Source organism: Triticum aestivum, chromosome 6A (assembly GCF_018294505.1).
Source record: "Triticum aestivum cultivar Chinese Spring chromosome 6A, IWGSC CS RefSeq v2.1, whole genome shotgun sequence".
Lineage (NCBI taxonomy): Eukaryota > Viridiplantae > Streptophyta > Magnoliopsida > Poales > Poaceae > Triticum > Triticum aestivum.
Window position 1 is genome coordinate 411765891 of NC_057809.1, and position 16609 is coordinate 411782499.

Consider the following 16609-nt stretch of genomic DNA (forward strand, 5'->3'; position numbering starts at 1 on the left):
CTTTATTGCTAAAGTGTTAGCCATAGTAGTAGAAGTAATAGTTGGCGAGCAACTTCATGGAGACACGATGATGGAGATCATGATGATGGAGATCATGGTGTCATGCCGGTGACAAGATGATCATGGAGCCCCAAGATGGAGATCAAAGGAGCTATGTGATATTGGCCATATCATGTCACTATTATTTGATTGCATGTGATGTTTATCATGTTTTTGCATCTTGTTTAATTAGAATGACGGTAGTAAATAAGATGATCCCTCATAATAATTTCAAGAAAGTGTTTCCCCTAACTGTGCGCCGTTGCGACAGTTCGTCGTTTCGAAGCACTACGTGATGATCGGGTGTGATAGATTCCAACGTTCACATACAACGGGTGTAAGACAGATTTACACACGCAATACACTTAGGTTGACTTGACGAGCTTAGCATGTACAGACATGGCCTCGGAACACAGAAGACCGAAAGTTCGAGCATGAGTCGTATAGAAGATACGATCAACATGAAGATGTTCACCGATGTTGACTAGTCCGTCTCATGTGATGATTGGACACGGCCTAGTCAACTCGGATCATGTTATACTTAGATGACTGGCGGGATGTCTATCTAAGTGGGAGTTCATTGAATAATTTGATTAGATGAACTTAATTATCATGAACTTAGTCTAAAATCTTTACAATATGTCTTGTAGATCAGATGGCCAATGTTGTCCTCAACTTCAATGCGTTCCTAGAGAAAACCAAGCTGAAAGACGATGGCAGCAACTATACGGACTGGGTCCGGAACCTGAGGATCATCCTCATAGCTGCCAAGAAAGATTATGTCCTAGAAGCACCGCTAGGTGACGCACCCGTCCCACAGAACCAAGACGTTATGAACGCTTGGCAGACACGTGCTGATGATTACTCCCTCGTTCAGTGTGGCATGCTTTACAGCTTAGAACCGGGGCTCCAAAAGCGTTTTGAGCGACACGGAGCATATGAGATGTTCGAAGAGCTGAAAATGGTTTTCCAAGCTCATGCCCGGGTCGAGAGATATGAAGTCTCCGACAAGTTCTTCAGCTGTAAGATGGAGGAAAATAGTTCTGTCAGTGAACACATACTCAAAATGTCTGGGTTGCATAACCGCTTGACTCAGCTGGGAGTTAATCTCCTGGATGACGCGGTCATTGACAGAATCCTTCAGTCGCTTCCACCAAGCTACAAGAGCTTTGTGATGAACTTCAATATGCAGGGGATGGAAAAGACCATTCCTGAAGTATTTGCAATGCTGAAATCAGCAGAGGTAGAAGTCAAAAAGGAACATCAAGTGTTGATGGTGAATAAAACCACTAAGTTCAAGAAAGGCAAGGGTAAGAAGAACTTCAAGAAGGACGACAAGGGAGTTGCCGCGCCCGGTAAGCAAGCTGCCGGGAAGAAGCCAAAGAATGGACCCAAGCCCGAGACTGAGTGCTTTTATTGCAAGGGAAGTGGTCACTGGAAGCGGAACTACCCCAAATACTTAGCGGACAAGAAGGCCGGCATCACAAAAGGTATATGTGATATACATGTAATTGATGTGTACCTTACCAGTACTCGTAGTAGCTCCTGGGTATTTGATACCGGTGAGGTTGCTCACATTTGTAACTCAAAGCTGGAGCTGCGGAATAAGCGGAGACTGGCGAAGGACGAGGTGACGATGCGCGTCGGGAATGGTTCCAAGGTCGATGTGATCGCCGTCGGCACGCTACCTCTACATTTACCTACGGGATTAGTTTTAAACCTCAATAATTGTTATTTAGTGCCAGCTTTGAGCATGAACATTGTATCAGGATCTAGTTTAATACGAGATGGCTACTCATTTAAATCCGAGAATAATGGTTGTTCTATTTATATGAGAGATATGTTTTATGGTGATGCTCCGATGGTGAATGGTTTATTCTTAATGAATCTCAAGCGTAATGCTACACATATTCATAGTGTGAATACCAAAAGATGTAAGGTTGATAATGATAGTCCCACATACTTGTGCACTGCCGCCTTGGTCACATAGGTGTCAAACACATGAAGAAGCTCCATGCAGATGGACTTTTAGAGTCTCTTGATTACGAATCATTTGACATGTGCGAACCATGCCTCATGGGTAAAATGACCAAGACTCCATTCTCAGGAACAATGGAGCGAGCAACCAACTTATTGGAAATCATACATACTGATGTGAGTGGTCCAATGAGTGTTGAGGCTCGCGGTGGCTATCGTTATGTTCTCACCCTCACTGATGACTTGAGTGGATATGGGTATGTCTACTTAATGAAACACAAGTCTGAGGCCTTTGAAAAGTTCAAGGAATTTCAGAGTGAGGTTGAGAATCAACGTGACAGGAAAATCAAGTTCTTGCGATCAGATCGTGGGGGAGAATACTTGAGTCACGAATTTGGCACACACTTAAGAAAATGTGGAATAGTTTCACAACTCACGCCGCTTGGAACACCTCAGCGTAATGGTGTGTCCGAATGTCGTAATCGCACCCTATTAGATATGGTGCGATCTATGATGTCTCTTACCGATTTACCGCTATCATTTTGGGGCTATGCTTTAGAGACTGTCGCATTCACTTTAAATAGGGCTCCATCGAAATCCATTGAGACGACACCGTATGAATTATGGTTTGGGAAGAAACCTAAGCTGTCGTTTATAAAAGTTTGGGGATGCGATGCTTATGTCAAGAAACATCAACCTGACAAGCTCGAACCCAAGTCGGAAAAATGCGTCTTCATAGGATACCCTAAAGAAACTGTTGGGTATACCTTCTACCTCAGATCCGAAGGAAAGATCTTTGTTGCCAAGAATGGGTCCTTTCTAGAGAAGGAGTTTCTCTCGAAATAAATAAGTGGGAGGAAGGTAGAACTTGATGAATTATTACCTCTTGAACCGGTAAGTGGCACAGCTCAAGAAAATGTTCCTGAGGTGCCTGCACCGACTAGAGAGGAAGTTGATGATGGTGATCATGAAACTTCAGATCAAGTTGCTACTGAACTTCGTAGGTCCACAAGGACACGTTCCGCACCAGAGTGGTACGGCAACCCTGTCTTGGAAATCATGTTGTTAGACAACGGTGAACCTTCGAACTATGAAGAAGCGATGGCGGGCCCGGATTCCGACAAATGGCTGGAAGCCATGAAATCCGAGATAGGATCCATGTATGAAAACGAAGTATGGACTTTGACTGACTTGCCCATTGATCGACGAGCCATAGAAAATAAATGGATCTTTAAGAAGAAGACAGACGCGGATGGTAATGTGACCATCTATAAGGCTCGGCTTGTCGCTAAGGGTTATCGACAAGTTCAAGGGGTTGACTACGATGAGACTTTCTCACCCGTAGCGAAGCTGAAGTCCGTCCGAATCATGTTAGCAATTGCCGCATTCTATGATTATGAGATATGGCAAATGGACGTCAAAACGGCATTCCTTAATGGTTTCCTTAAGGAAGAATTGTATATGTGCAGCCGGAAGGTTTTGTCGATCCTAAGAATGCTGACAAGGTGTGCAAGCTCCAACGCTCGATTTATGGGCTGGTGCAAGCATCTCGGAGTTGGAACATTCGCTTTGATGAGATGATCAAAGCGTTTGGGTTTATGCAGACTTATGGAGAAGCCTGCATTTACAAGAAAGTGAGTGGGAGCTCTGTAGCATTTCTCATATTGTATGTGGATGACATACTGTTGATGGGAAATGATATAGAATTCTTGGAAAGCATAAAGGCCTATTTGAACAAGTGTTTTTCAATGAAGGGCCTTGGAGAAGCTGCTTATATATTAGGCACCAAGATCTATAGAGATAGATCAAGACGCCTCATTGGTCTTTCACAGAGTACGTACCTTGACAAGATTTTAAAGAAGTTCAAAATGGATCAGTCAAAGAAGGGGTTCTTGCCTGTATTGCAAGGTACGAGATTGAGCTTGCCTCAATGCCCGACCACGGCAGAAGATAGAGAAAAGTTGAGTGTCGTCCCCTATGCCTCGGCCATAGGGTCTATCATGTATGCTATGCTGTGCACCAGACCTGATGTAAACCTTGCCGTGAGTTTGGTAGGAAGGTACCAAAGTAATCCCGGCATGGAACACTGGACAGCGGTCAAAAATATCCTGAAGTACCTAAAAAGGACTAAGGAAATGTTTCTCGTTTATGGAGGTGACGAAGAGCTCGTCATAAAGGGTTACGTCGATGCTAGCTTCGACACAGATCTGGATGACTCTAAGTCACAAACCGGATACGTGTATATTTTGAATGGTGGGGCAGTAAGCTGGTGCAGTTGCAAGCAAAGCATTGTGGCGGGATCTACATGTGAAGCGGTCTGGGTGAAGGAGTTCATTACCGACCTAGGAGTCATACCCAATGCGTCGGGCCCGATGACTCTCTTCTGTGACAACACTAGAGCTATTGCCCTTGCCAAGGAGCCTAGGTTTCACAGGAAGACCAGGCATATCAAGCGTCGCTTCAACTCCATTCGTGGAAGTTTTCAAAATGGAGACATAGAGATTTGTAAAGTACATACGGACCTGAATGTAGGAGATCCGTTGACTAAACCTCTCCCTAGAGCAAAACATGATCAACACCAGAATTCCATGGGTGTTTGATTCATCACAATGTAACTAGATGATTGACTCTAGTGCAAGTGGGAGACTGTTGGAAATATGCCCTAGAGGCAATAATAAAATGATTATTATATTTCCTTGTTCATGATAATTGTCTATTATTCATGCTATAATTGTATTATCCGGAAATTGTAATACATGTGTGAATACATAGACCACAATATGTCCCTAGTGAGCCTCTAGTTGACTAGCTCGTTGATCAACAGATAGTCATGGTTTCCTGGCTATGGACATGGGGATGTCATTGATAACAGGATCACATCATTAGGAGAATGATGTGATGGACAAGACCCAAACCTAAGCATAGCACAAAGATCGTGTAGTTCGTTTGCTGTAGCTTTTCTGGATGTCAAGTATCATTTCCTTAGACCATGAGATTGTGCAACTCCCGGATACCGTAGGAGTGCCTTGGGTGTGCCAAACGTCACAACGTAACTGGGTGACTATAAAGGTACATTACAGGTATCTCCGAAAGTGTCTGTTGGGTTGGCACGAATCGAGACTGGGATTTGTCACTCCGTATGACGGAGAGGTATCTCTGGGCCCACTCGGTAATGCATCATCATAATGAGCTCAATGTGATCAAGTGGTTGATCATGGGATCATGCATTACGGTACGAGTAAAGTGACTTGCCGGTAACAAGACTGAACAAGGTATTGTGATACCAACGATCGAGTCTCGGGCAAGTAACGTACCGATTGACAAAGGGAATTGAGTACGGGATTGATTAGGTCCTCGACATCGTGGTTCATCCGATGAGATCATCGAGGAGCATGTGGGAGCCAACATGGGTATCCAGATCCCGCTGTTGGTTATTGACCAGAGAGTCGTCTCGGTCATGTCTGCTTGTCTCCCGAACCCGTAGGGTCTACAGACTTAAGGTTTGGTGACGCTAGGGTTGTATAGATATGAGTATGCAGTAATCCGAAAGTTGTTCGGAGTCCCGGATGAGATCCTGGACGTCACGAGGAGTTCCGGAATTGTCCGGAGGTGAAGAATTATATATAGGAAGTGTAGTTTCGGCCATCGGGAAAGTTTCGGGATCACCGATATTGTACCGGGACCACCGGATGGGTCCCGGGGGTCCACCGGGTGGGGCCACCCATCCCGGAGGGCCCCATGGGCTGAAGTGGGGAGGGGAACCAGCCCATAGTGGGCTGGTGCGCCCCCCCTGGGCCCCCCATGCGCCTATGGTTGGGAACCCTAGGGGAGGGGGCGCCTCCACTTGCCTTGGGGGGTACTCCACCCCCTTGGCCGCCGCCCCCCCCCTAGGAGATCCCATCTCCTAGGGCCGGCGCACCCCCTAGGGGGCCTATATAAAGGGGGGGAGGGAGGGCAGCTGCACCTCAAGTCTTGGCGCCTCCCTCTCCCCTGCTACACCTCTCCCTCTCGCAGAAGCTCGGCAAAGCCGTGCTGCGTTCACTGCTGCATCCACCACCACGCCATCGTGCTGCTGGATCTTCATCAACCTCTCCTTCCACCTTGCTAGATCAAGAAGGAGGAGACATCATCCGCTCCATATGTGTGTTGAACGCGGAGGTGCCATCCGTTCAGCACTTGGTCATCGGTGATTTGGATCACGGCGAGTACGACTCCATCATCCCCGTTCTCTTGAACACTTCCGCTCGCGATCTACAAGGGTATGTAGATGCACTCTCCTCTCATTGCTAGTTGACTCCATAGATTGATCTTGGTGAAACGTAGGAATTTTTTTGTTTTCTGCAACATTCCCCAACACCCCCCGCGGCGCTGACGAGCTCGGCGATGCGGTCCAACCAGTCCTCGTAGAGGTCGTCGACCGGGCGGTAGCGCAGGAGCTCGCGTGCCATGAGCAGCGCGTCCTGTGCGTCCGTGGGTGCGTGGCGAGCGTGAGACGATGAGCCATCCGGAGTCAGTGACGGGGTGGCGGTGTGGCCATCTCGCCGCACGGAGCGGTGCCGTGAGACGGCTTGCTGCTCGTTTGCCGCCAGGCCGGTGGCGGCGTTGGTGGTGGGTGACGGAGAACGATGGGGAGGCCCGCCGACAGGAGCTATCTGAGCGACACGGGTGGCGAGGGCGGCCCGGCGCTCAGCGAGTGCCCGACGAGCGTCGGCCATGAACTCGGTGGAGTGGCGAAGGGCGGATTGACGAAGGGGAAAGCTTAAGCGCACCTCTACATGGTGCGCCGAATGTTGGGTTTTGGGTTCCGGCAAAACCCTTGAGGTTCGAACACTGGGGTGCGCATGAAGATCTCTCCCCCTCTCTAGCTCGCGCACATCATGATCTCACGGCCTAGCTCGACGAACCCAAAGAACAAGGGACACAAGAGTTTATACTGGTTTGGGCCACCAATGTGGTGTAATACTGATACGTCCATTTTGCATCATGCTTTTATATCGATATTTATTGCATTATGGACTGTTATTACACATTATGTCACAATACTTATGCCTATTCTCCCTTAGTTTACAAGGTTTACATGAAGAGGGAGAATGCCGGCAGCTGGGATTCTGGGCTGGAAAAGGAGCAAATATTACAGACCTATTCTGCACAGCTCCAAAAGTCCTAAAACTTCATGGAATTTATTTCCAGAATATATAAAAAATACTGACCGAAGAAAGTTCCAGAGGGGGGCCACACCCTGGCCACGAGGGTGGGGGCACGCCCTACCCTGCTGGGCGCGCCCCCTGCCTCCTGGGCCCCCTGGTGGCCCTCCGATGCCCATCTTCTGCTGTATGAGGTCTTTCGTCCGAGGAAAAATCATAACCTAGCTCACGGGACGAAACTGCGCCTCCATGAGGCGGAACCTTGGCGGAACCAATCTAGGGCTCCGGCAGAGCTGTTCTATTGGGGAAACTTCCCTCCGGGAGGGGAAATCATCATCATCGTCATCAGCAATGATCCTCTCACCGGGAGGGGGTCAATCTCCATCAACATCTTCACCAGCACCATCTCATCTCAAACCCTAGTTCATCTCTTGTATCCAATCTTTGTATCCAAACCTCAGATTGGTACCTGTGGGTTGCTAGTAGTGTTGATTACTCCTTGTAGTTGATGCTAGTTGGTTTATTTGGTGGAAGATTATATGTTCAGATCCATTATGCATATTAATACCCCTTTGATTATGAACATGAATATGCTTTGTGAGTAGTTACATTTGTTCCCGAGGACATGGGAGAAGTCTTGCTATAAGTAGTCATGTGATTTGGTATTCGTTCGATATTTTGATGAGATGTATGTTGTCATCCCTCTAGTGGTGTCATGTGAACGTCGACTACATGACACTTCACCATTGTTTGGGCCTAGAGGGAGGCATTGGGAAGTAATAAGTAGATGATGGGTTGCTAGAGTGACAGAAGCTTAAACCCTAGTTTATGCGTTGCTTTGTAAGGGGCTGATTTGGATCCATATGTTTCATGCTATGGTTAGGTTTACCTTAATACTTCTGTTGTAGTTGTGGATGCTTGCAATGGGGGTTAATCATAAGTGGGATGCTTGTCCAAGTAAGGACAGTACCCAAGCACCGGTCCACCCACATATCAAATTATCAAAGTACCGAACGTGAGTCATATGAACGTGATGAAACTAGCTTGACGATAATTCCCATGTGTCCTTGGGAGCGCTTTCCTTCATATAAGAGTTTGCCCAGGCTTCTCCTTTGCTACAAAAAGGATTGGGCCATCTTGCTGCACCTTATTTACTTTTATTACTTGCTACTCGTTACAAATTACCTTATCACAAAACTATCTGTTACCGATAATTTTAGTGCTTGCAGAGAATACCTTATTGAAAACTGCTTATTATTTCCTTCTGCTCCTCGTTGGGTTCGACACTCTTACTTATCGAAAAGCTACTATAGATCCCCTACACTTGTGGGTCATCAAGACTCTTTTCTGGCACCGTTGCTGGGGAGTGAAGCGCCTTTGGTAGGTGGAGTTTGGTAAGGAAAAAAATTATATAGTGTGCTGAAATTTACTGTCACTTATTACTATGGAACATAATCCTTTGAGGGGTTTGTTCGGGGTATCTTCACCTCGTACGGAACCACAATTAGCTACCCCTCAACCTACTGAACCTACTGAAAATGTTTACTTTGAAATTCCTTCGGGTATGATAGAGAAACTGCTAGCTAATCCTTTTGCAGGAGATGGAACATTGCATCCCGATTTACACTTAATCTATGTGGATGAAGTTTGTGGATTATTTAAGCTTGCAGGTATGCCCGATGATGTTATCAAGAAGAAGGTCTTCCCTTTATCTCTCAAGGGAGATGCATTGACATGGTATAGGCTATGTGATGATATGGGATCATGGGACTATAAGCGATTGAAATTGGAATTTCACCAGAAGTTTTATCCTATGCATCTTGTTCATCATGATCGTAGTTATATATATAACTTTTGGCCTCGTGAAGGAGAAATCATTGCTCAAGCTTGGGAGAGGATTAAGTCAATGTTATATTCATGCCCCAATCATGAGCTCTTGATACGTCTCCGTCGTATCTACTTTTCCAAACACTTTTGCCCTTGTTTTGGACTCTAACTTGCATGATTTGTATGGAACTAACCTGGACTGACGCTGTTTTTAGCAGAATTAGCATGGTGTTATTTATGTGCAAAAACAAAAGTTCTCCGAATGACCTGAAACTTCACGGAACGTCTATTTAGAAATAATAAAAAATCCTTGCAAAAGATGAAGACCAGGGGGCCCACACCCTAGCCACAAGGGTGGGGGGCGCGCCTGCCCCCCTGGGCGCGCCCCCTACCTTGTGGGCCCCCTGGAGCTCCTCCGACCTCAACTCCAACTCTATATATTTGCTTTCGGGGAGAAAAAAATCAGAGAGAAGGATTCATCACGTTTTACAATACGGAGCCGTCGCCAAGCCCTAAAACCTCTCGAGACGGCTGATCTGGAGTCCGTTCGGGGCTCCGGAGAGGGGAATCCGTCGCCATCGTCATCATCATCCTTCCTTCATCACCAATTTCATGATGCTCACCGCCATGCGTGAGTAATTCCCTCGCAGGCTTGCTGGACGGTGATGGGTTGGATGAGATTTATCATGTAATCGAGTTAGATTTGTTAGGGTTTGATCCCTAGTATCCACTATGTTCTGAGATTGATGTTGCTATGACTTTGCTATGCTTAATGCTTGTCACTAGGGCACGAGTGCCATGATTTCAGATCTGGACCTATTATGTTTTCATCAATATATGAGAGTTCTTGATCCTATCTTGCAAGTCTATAGTCACCTACTACGTGTTATGATCCGGCAACCCCGAAGTGACAATAATCGGGACCACTCCCGGTGATGACCGTAGTTTGAGGAGTTCATGTATTCACTATGTGCTAATGCTTTGTTCCGTACACTATTAAAAGGAGGCCTTAATATCCCTTAGTTTCCGCTAGGACCCCGCTGCCACGGGAGGGTAGGACAAAAGATGTCATGCAAGTTCTTTTCCATAAGCACATATGACTATATTCGGAATACATGCCTACATTGCATTGATGAATTGGAGCTAGTTCTTTGTCACCCTAGGTTATGACTGTTACATGATGAACTGCATTCGGCATAATTCTCTATCACCGATCCATTGCCTACGAGCTTTCCATATATTGTTCTTCGCTTATTTACTTTTCCTTTGCTATTGCTATCATCACTACAAAATACCAAAAACATTACTTTTGTTATCATTACCTTTTGCTAGCGTTACCACTACTATCATATTACTTTGCTATTAAACACTTTGTTGTAGATATTAAGTTTCCAGGTGTGGTTGAATTGACAACTCAGCTGCTAAACTTGAGAATATTCTTTGGCTCCCCTTGTGTCGAATCAATAAATTTGGGTTGAATATTCTACCCTCGAAAACTGTTGCGATCCCCTATACTTGTGGGTTATCAAGACTATTTTCTGGCGCTGTTGCCGGGGAGCATAGCTCTATTCTTTGAGTCACTTGGGATTTATATCTGCTTATCATTATGAAGAACTTGAGAGATCCAAAAACCAAGATTTATCCCTCAACTACGAGGGGAGGTAAGGAATTGCCATCTAGCTCTACACTTGATTCACCTTCCGTTTTGAGTAAGCTTGCGACACCTAAACCTGCTTCTGCTATTCGTTCTCATATGTCGCATGTTATTGATGATGCCACTTCTTCTATGCATGATACTTATGATGAAACTACTTCTATGCACTACAAAAAAATACACTTCCGTGATGATACGTGTTTGTCACAGTAGGTCGCGTTTTTTGTCATGCATGTACATCCATGACAAATTTATGACAAAATCAAGATAGTCATACCAGTGCTGTCGTAGAAGTGTTCCATGACATTGCAAAAATTATCATCACGGAAGTGTCCACTTCCATGATGATAAATCGCGCGTCACATAAGTGCTTTCGTCAAGGGTGACCGACATGTGGCATCCACCGTAACGGAATGCCGTTAAGCTATCGGGTCGGATTTTGGATCCGATAACCCGTTAACAGCCACGACCAATGCCGATTTTCCACGTGTAAAATTCTCATTGGCTGACAGATCCACGCGTCAGCTCCGCATTGGCACAAGTGTCACTCATCCAACGGTCGAGATGGGCCTATGATATGTTGACACGTGGACCGGCCCAAAAGTGGCCCACGAAGTTTAAATAGGCCGGCCCAACCGAAGGCCCATAAGATTTAGCAGACCATAATGGGCCGGCCCAGCTAAAGGCCCACAAAATTTAGCGGACCATAATGGGCCGGCCTAGCTAAAGGCCCACACGATTTTGCATACCATAATGGGCCGGCCCAGCTAAAGGCCCACAAGATTTTGCGGACCACAATGGGCCGGCCCAGCTAAAGGCGCACAAGATTCTGTAGACCATAATGGGCTGGCCCAGCTAAAGGCCCAACATTCTCTGTCAAATCGGCCAGTCAACGGCCTGTCCCAAACTTGTCATCAACGTGGCCCATGGTCACTTCTGGCCCGTTAACAGTCTGCTAAGTAATTGGGCCGAATTACGTCCCGGTGTATTTCCGGCCTGTTAAAGGTCCGACTTCATTTGGGCCCATTAACAGGCCATCAAAACTTTCGGCCCATAAACGACCGTGAAGGATTTGGGTCATATTCGGCCATATCTGACATTCGGCCTGTTAGAGGACCACTATAGCTTTGGGCCACTTTCGGCCTATTGTTATTTTCGGCATGTTAACGCCGGACGTAAACCATGGGCCATATGTGGCCCAATGTCATATCGGGCCCATTAACGGCCCATATAAAAATGACGATAATCTAGCCTGACCGAAGTTCCGGCCTGTTAAAGGCCCGTGTATTAGGTCGGCGCATTTACGGCCCGTCCGAATTTCGGCCTGTCAAAGATCCGCATCGTAAATAGGCCACCATTTCGGCCTGCTAAGTCCAGTGGGTTATTTGGCACAATCAGGGCCCAATCTCACTTTTGGTCTATTAAAGGCCCATGTTTTCTATGGGCTCGAAATATTTACACTTGTAAACGGCCTATTTTTACTGAGGGCCCAAATTATGTTTAGGCCTGTTAAAGGCCCACTATGGGCACAGGCCTACCAGAAAAATATGAAAGCTTATGCTGATTTAGGCCCAGATATTTTTAGTGGGCTACATGCCAATTTCGGACCGTAATTGTTTTTAGCCCAATTGGAATGGACCCGACAAATGTTGGCATGTTGGGCTCCTACGAAGCTTTCGGCCGAATACATTACTAAGATAAACCTACACTATACAAAAATAGCATCGTAATTACTGCAGCCTGAGGCAGCATCATAAATGTTGTATCACAACAAAATAAATTCCAACCATACAACAAAAGGCCTGTTGGCATAAAGTTTATAGTCCTTCTAGATAAAAGCACCATCAGATGTATAGAAGCACAGATCATTTGACCTAAGTGCTAATGTTTCAGGCTGTAGAATCTGATGGAGCAGCACAATCTCCATCTTTTTTCCGCCATTGCTCTTGAACAACGAAGCGAATGTCTGATAGTCTGGTTTCAAAACCATTCATATCTTGACGACATTTCTCAACCACTATTCTTGTTTCCGAAACAACGTCCATTAGGGATTGGACTTGTGTCTGGAGCACAGATATATCACTTTGTCTAGCAGGAAGATTTTGTTCAGTAGGCGATTTGGACGAGGTTACCTTGACAACCAACCCAGAATTACGCAGGAAGGTGCTTTTTGCACTGTTAGTGGAGAGATACAGATGCATTGCGGCAAGAGGTGACATTGTGCCTGTAGTAGCCTCCTCACCTTCAGGTGGTTGTGGCTGTTCAATCATTTGTTCCATAGCTTCCTGAAAGTTTGAACTTGTAGATTAGTGTACCAGATAAGTTACTAACGAGACAAAAACAAACAAAGTAGGTTAAACGTTTATACATAACTTATTTTGGTGAACTATTGTAATACATTAGCATGTATTGTAGTGCCAACTACATAATAAAATCACTTTAGGAACATATGTCCATGTAGCATGCGTACTGTATTGTCTATTTCCTCACATTCGTTGACATCTAAGGATAAAGAGACATGGTTTAAAGTAGGATGAACATAGTATGACATCATTCATATCATGGGCAAACAGATATAAAACAAACAGGCTATTTTTATCATTGTGTGCGCACGTGAACATAACAACTAGATTACAGATCAAGACCAAAAGAATATCCTTCATCTCTTTTAAACCATGTAAGGTGAAATGATACGTTAAGACAACTGTGAATAAAAGTGAACAGAGTAACTAACATTGGCTGCAAACCAAGTAGTTAAATGAACACATCACAGTACCAATCAGTTCAAGGCAGGAGGAGTAAGGACTTACAACAGCGTCTTGAACTGGTGTGCTCATGCCCTTCATCTTGCTGGTGTGGCAATCCTTGAAGATTTGCACTGCATTCGGTTCAGGTTCTTTTTGGTCCGCACGGGCTTTCCTCTGTATTTGGAACAAGTCAATATAGATACGATAATATGGCACAAAAAAAGAAGGAAGTAGCAGCTATTTACAAGAGCCTCACAGTGTGCAATATAGCTACGAGATCCTATTGTATGTTGGAATTTCACTTTAGAACGGTTGGTTTTGTTCTTCAAACAGTTAGCCTAGAAGAAGATACACTTGTAAGGCACATACATAAATACAAGTTCAATATGTGGTCTAATCAAATACATATAGCCTACTTGATACTTTGGATCAGACCAGTGTTTAACGAGGGCTGTCCAGTGTTCATCTGTAATATATTCCACTGGAGATGTGTGGGTGATTCCATTGTTAGCCTTGCCTTCAAAGTGAGATTTTCTAAGGTGGTACCAATACTGTCGCAGAGCAGACTGAAAAACATGAGTGCATGCTTGTTTAGTTGCATCATCTTTCAGATCCAACTTGAACCTCATCTGTTGAAAAGAGAATGTGAGTCTTATTAGGAGGAAGCTAGAAAGTATGGGATAGAGCAAGACAATATTACTAATTGCGATGAATAACATTACTTACGGATAAATGGTCAAGGAAGGTGTTAAACTGGGTATTGTCTTTCTCATTCCTGTACTGGATCCACGTTGGAAGGATATGTGCATGACACCTAACGGCAACGGCTGCCTCTGATACTAACTTGGCTGACTCTATAGCATCACGTGGCCTTTTTAAACCTGCCTCAAAATGGATCTCCATTCTACCTCCTTTAGATTTTGTTAATCTGTCAAGCATTATCCCTGATGTCTATTTCCACTTGCGCCGTGGTGCTAGTTCAACAATGAATATGGAAAGTGTTAGTGTACATAAAACTGTGAGAGTACATATAAAGGAGCATGCAACTGCAACTTGACTCGGTCAGGTACCGTCTTGGTGTTGATGCTCATGAGGTTCATCTGATCTTGCCAAGTCCTGTTGTGTCAGCAGTGCTTCGGAAGTAGTGTTAGGTGTTAAGGCAGCTTGGGAACTGGCCAGTTCTGGAGCAAACAAATGAGTAACTAGTTGAGATGCTGGTACAGTTGAAGTGGATGCTGCAGCTGGTGGAGCAGGTGATACTGTGTTTGTAGATTTAGCCGGTGGACTTGGAGCTTCTACTGCACTATAAGTACCAGCAGAATCTCGACGGCAGAACCTTTTCTGTTTCACCCGACGAGTAACAACACTCCCTACTATATTATTTTCCTTACTCCCAATAAAATCACTCTTTAGAACTCATTGATGCATGATACAGACAAGCAATACTTTGATGTAAGACAACCGTATGATGATGGAATATGTAAGAAAAACAGGACGACATGACATATTCATAGCTACGATGTGCAAACTAAGCAGAAGGATTTTCAAGAAAATAGAAGTAATGCAAGCTAGACACCATATGAAAGATGCAACCAATATTACTCCGCCAAGTTAAAAGTGTCGTGTCATAAGTGGCAATTCGAAAAATTAGAAGCAGTACAACATAGAAATCAATGCAAGATGTAACCACTATCAAACTCCCATGTTAAAAGCGTCCAATCACGAGTGATTGATGTGGGATACACAACAACAATACTTTGATGTAAGAACATGGTATGGTAGATAGATGCAGTGTATTCTAGACACAGAAAGCCATGTCATATGCACATGTATAATGTATAAACTCAGTAGGTGCAATTTAATCAAGATATAAGAAATACAGGCTAGACAACATATGCAACATGAAACCAATTATCACACTGTCAACTTAGAGCAAGCACCTGCGATGGTGGAGTACGAGAGATGAACTCATCATGTAGACTTGGGACTTCAACTTCATTAGCAGTAGCAGTGGCAAATCTAGAGAGTCTCTGTTTGCGTCGGTGCGGAGGCCCACCAACATCCCCTAAGTTACTCTTTTCCTTCCTATTTTCTGATATTGCCTTATGAAGTCAAAACCACAAGAAGATGAATAAAATTAGCTCTGCATAACTGGTTGATGCATGATACAGAGGAACACTACTTTGATGTAAGGCAAGTGCAGGATAGGAGGATGGAATATATACAAAAAAGACAGCATTTCATATTCATACGTACGATAGGAGGATGGAATATGTATGAAAAAACAGTAAGCGGAAGGTATTCCAACAAAATTAGAAGAAATGAAAGCTAGGCACCATATGAACATGCAACCAATATCACTCTATCAGGTAAAAAGTGTCTCGTCGTAAGTGCCATTTCAAGAAATTAGAAGCTGTACAAGCTAGAAGACAATGTAAGATACAACCTACATCACATTCCCAAGTTAAACGTGTCTTATGGGTAAGTGATCATTGCAGGTATAAGTTGTAAGCTACGCAGATGCAATTCAACATAATTAGAAGCAATACAAACTAGACATCATATGGAAAACGCAACCACGTATAACAGTTCCAAGTAAGAGCAAGCACCTGTGATGGTGGAGTAGGGGAGATGTGCTCATCATTTACACGTATGTTCTAGAAACAGGAACACGTGTCATATTCACAGGCATTATGTGTAAAGTAAGAAGATGCAATTCAAGTTAGTAGCAATACAAGTTAGACATCATACGCAACAATGCAGCCACATATAATAGTGTCAAGTTAGAGCAAGCACCTGTGATGGTGGAGTAGGGGAGATGTGCTCATCATCTACACAGCTACGTTGACTGTCCAGCCTTGTGTTGTCTTGCGAATCTTGTTGGGAGGATGGCGGAGTAGAATCTGTAGAGACCCCCTGTTTGAGTTGCTCCGAAGGACCACCATCATCCACTGCCGGACTAATTTCCTTCAACTGTAATGATTTTGCATTGTGAAGTCAAACCGATAATAAAAAGGAATAAAATTCGCTCTTCAGAACTCATTCATGCATGATACTGACGAACACTACTCGGATGAAAGGCAAACACATGGTGCGAGGATGGAATATGTATGAAAAACAGGATGGTGTGGCATATTCACACCTATGATGTCGTAACTAAGCAGAAGGCATTTCAACAAATTAGAAGAACTGCAAGCTAGACACCATATGAAAGATGCAAC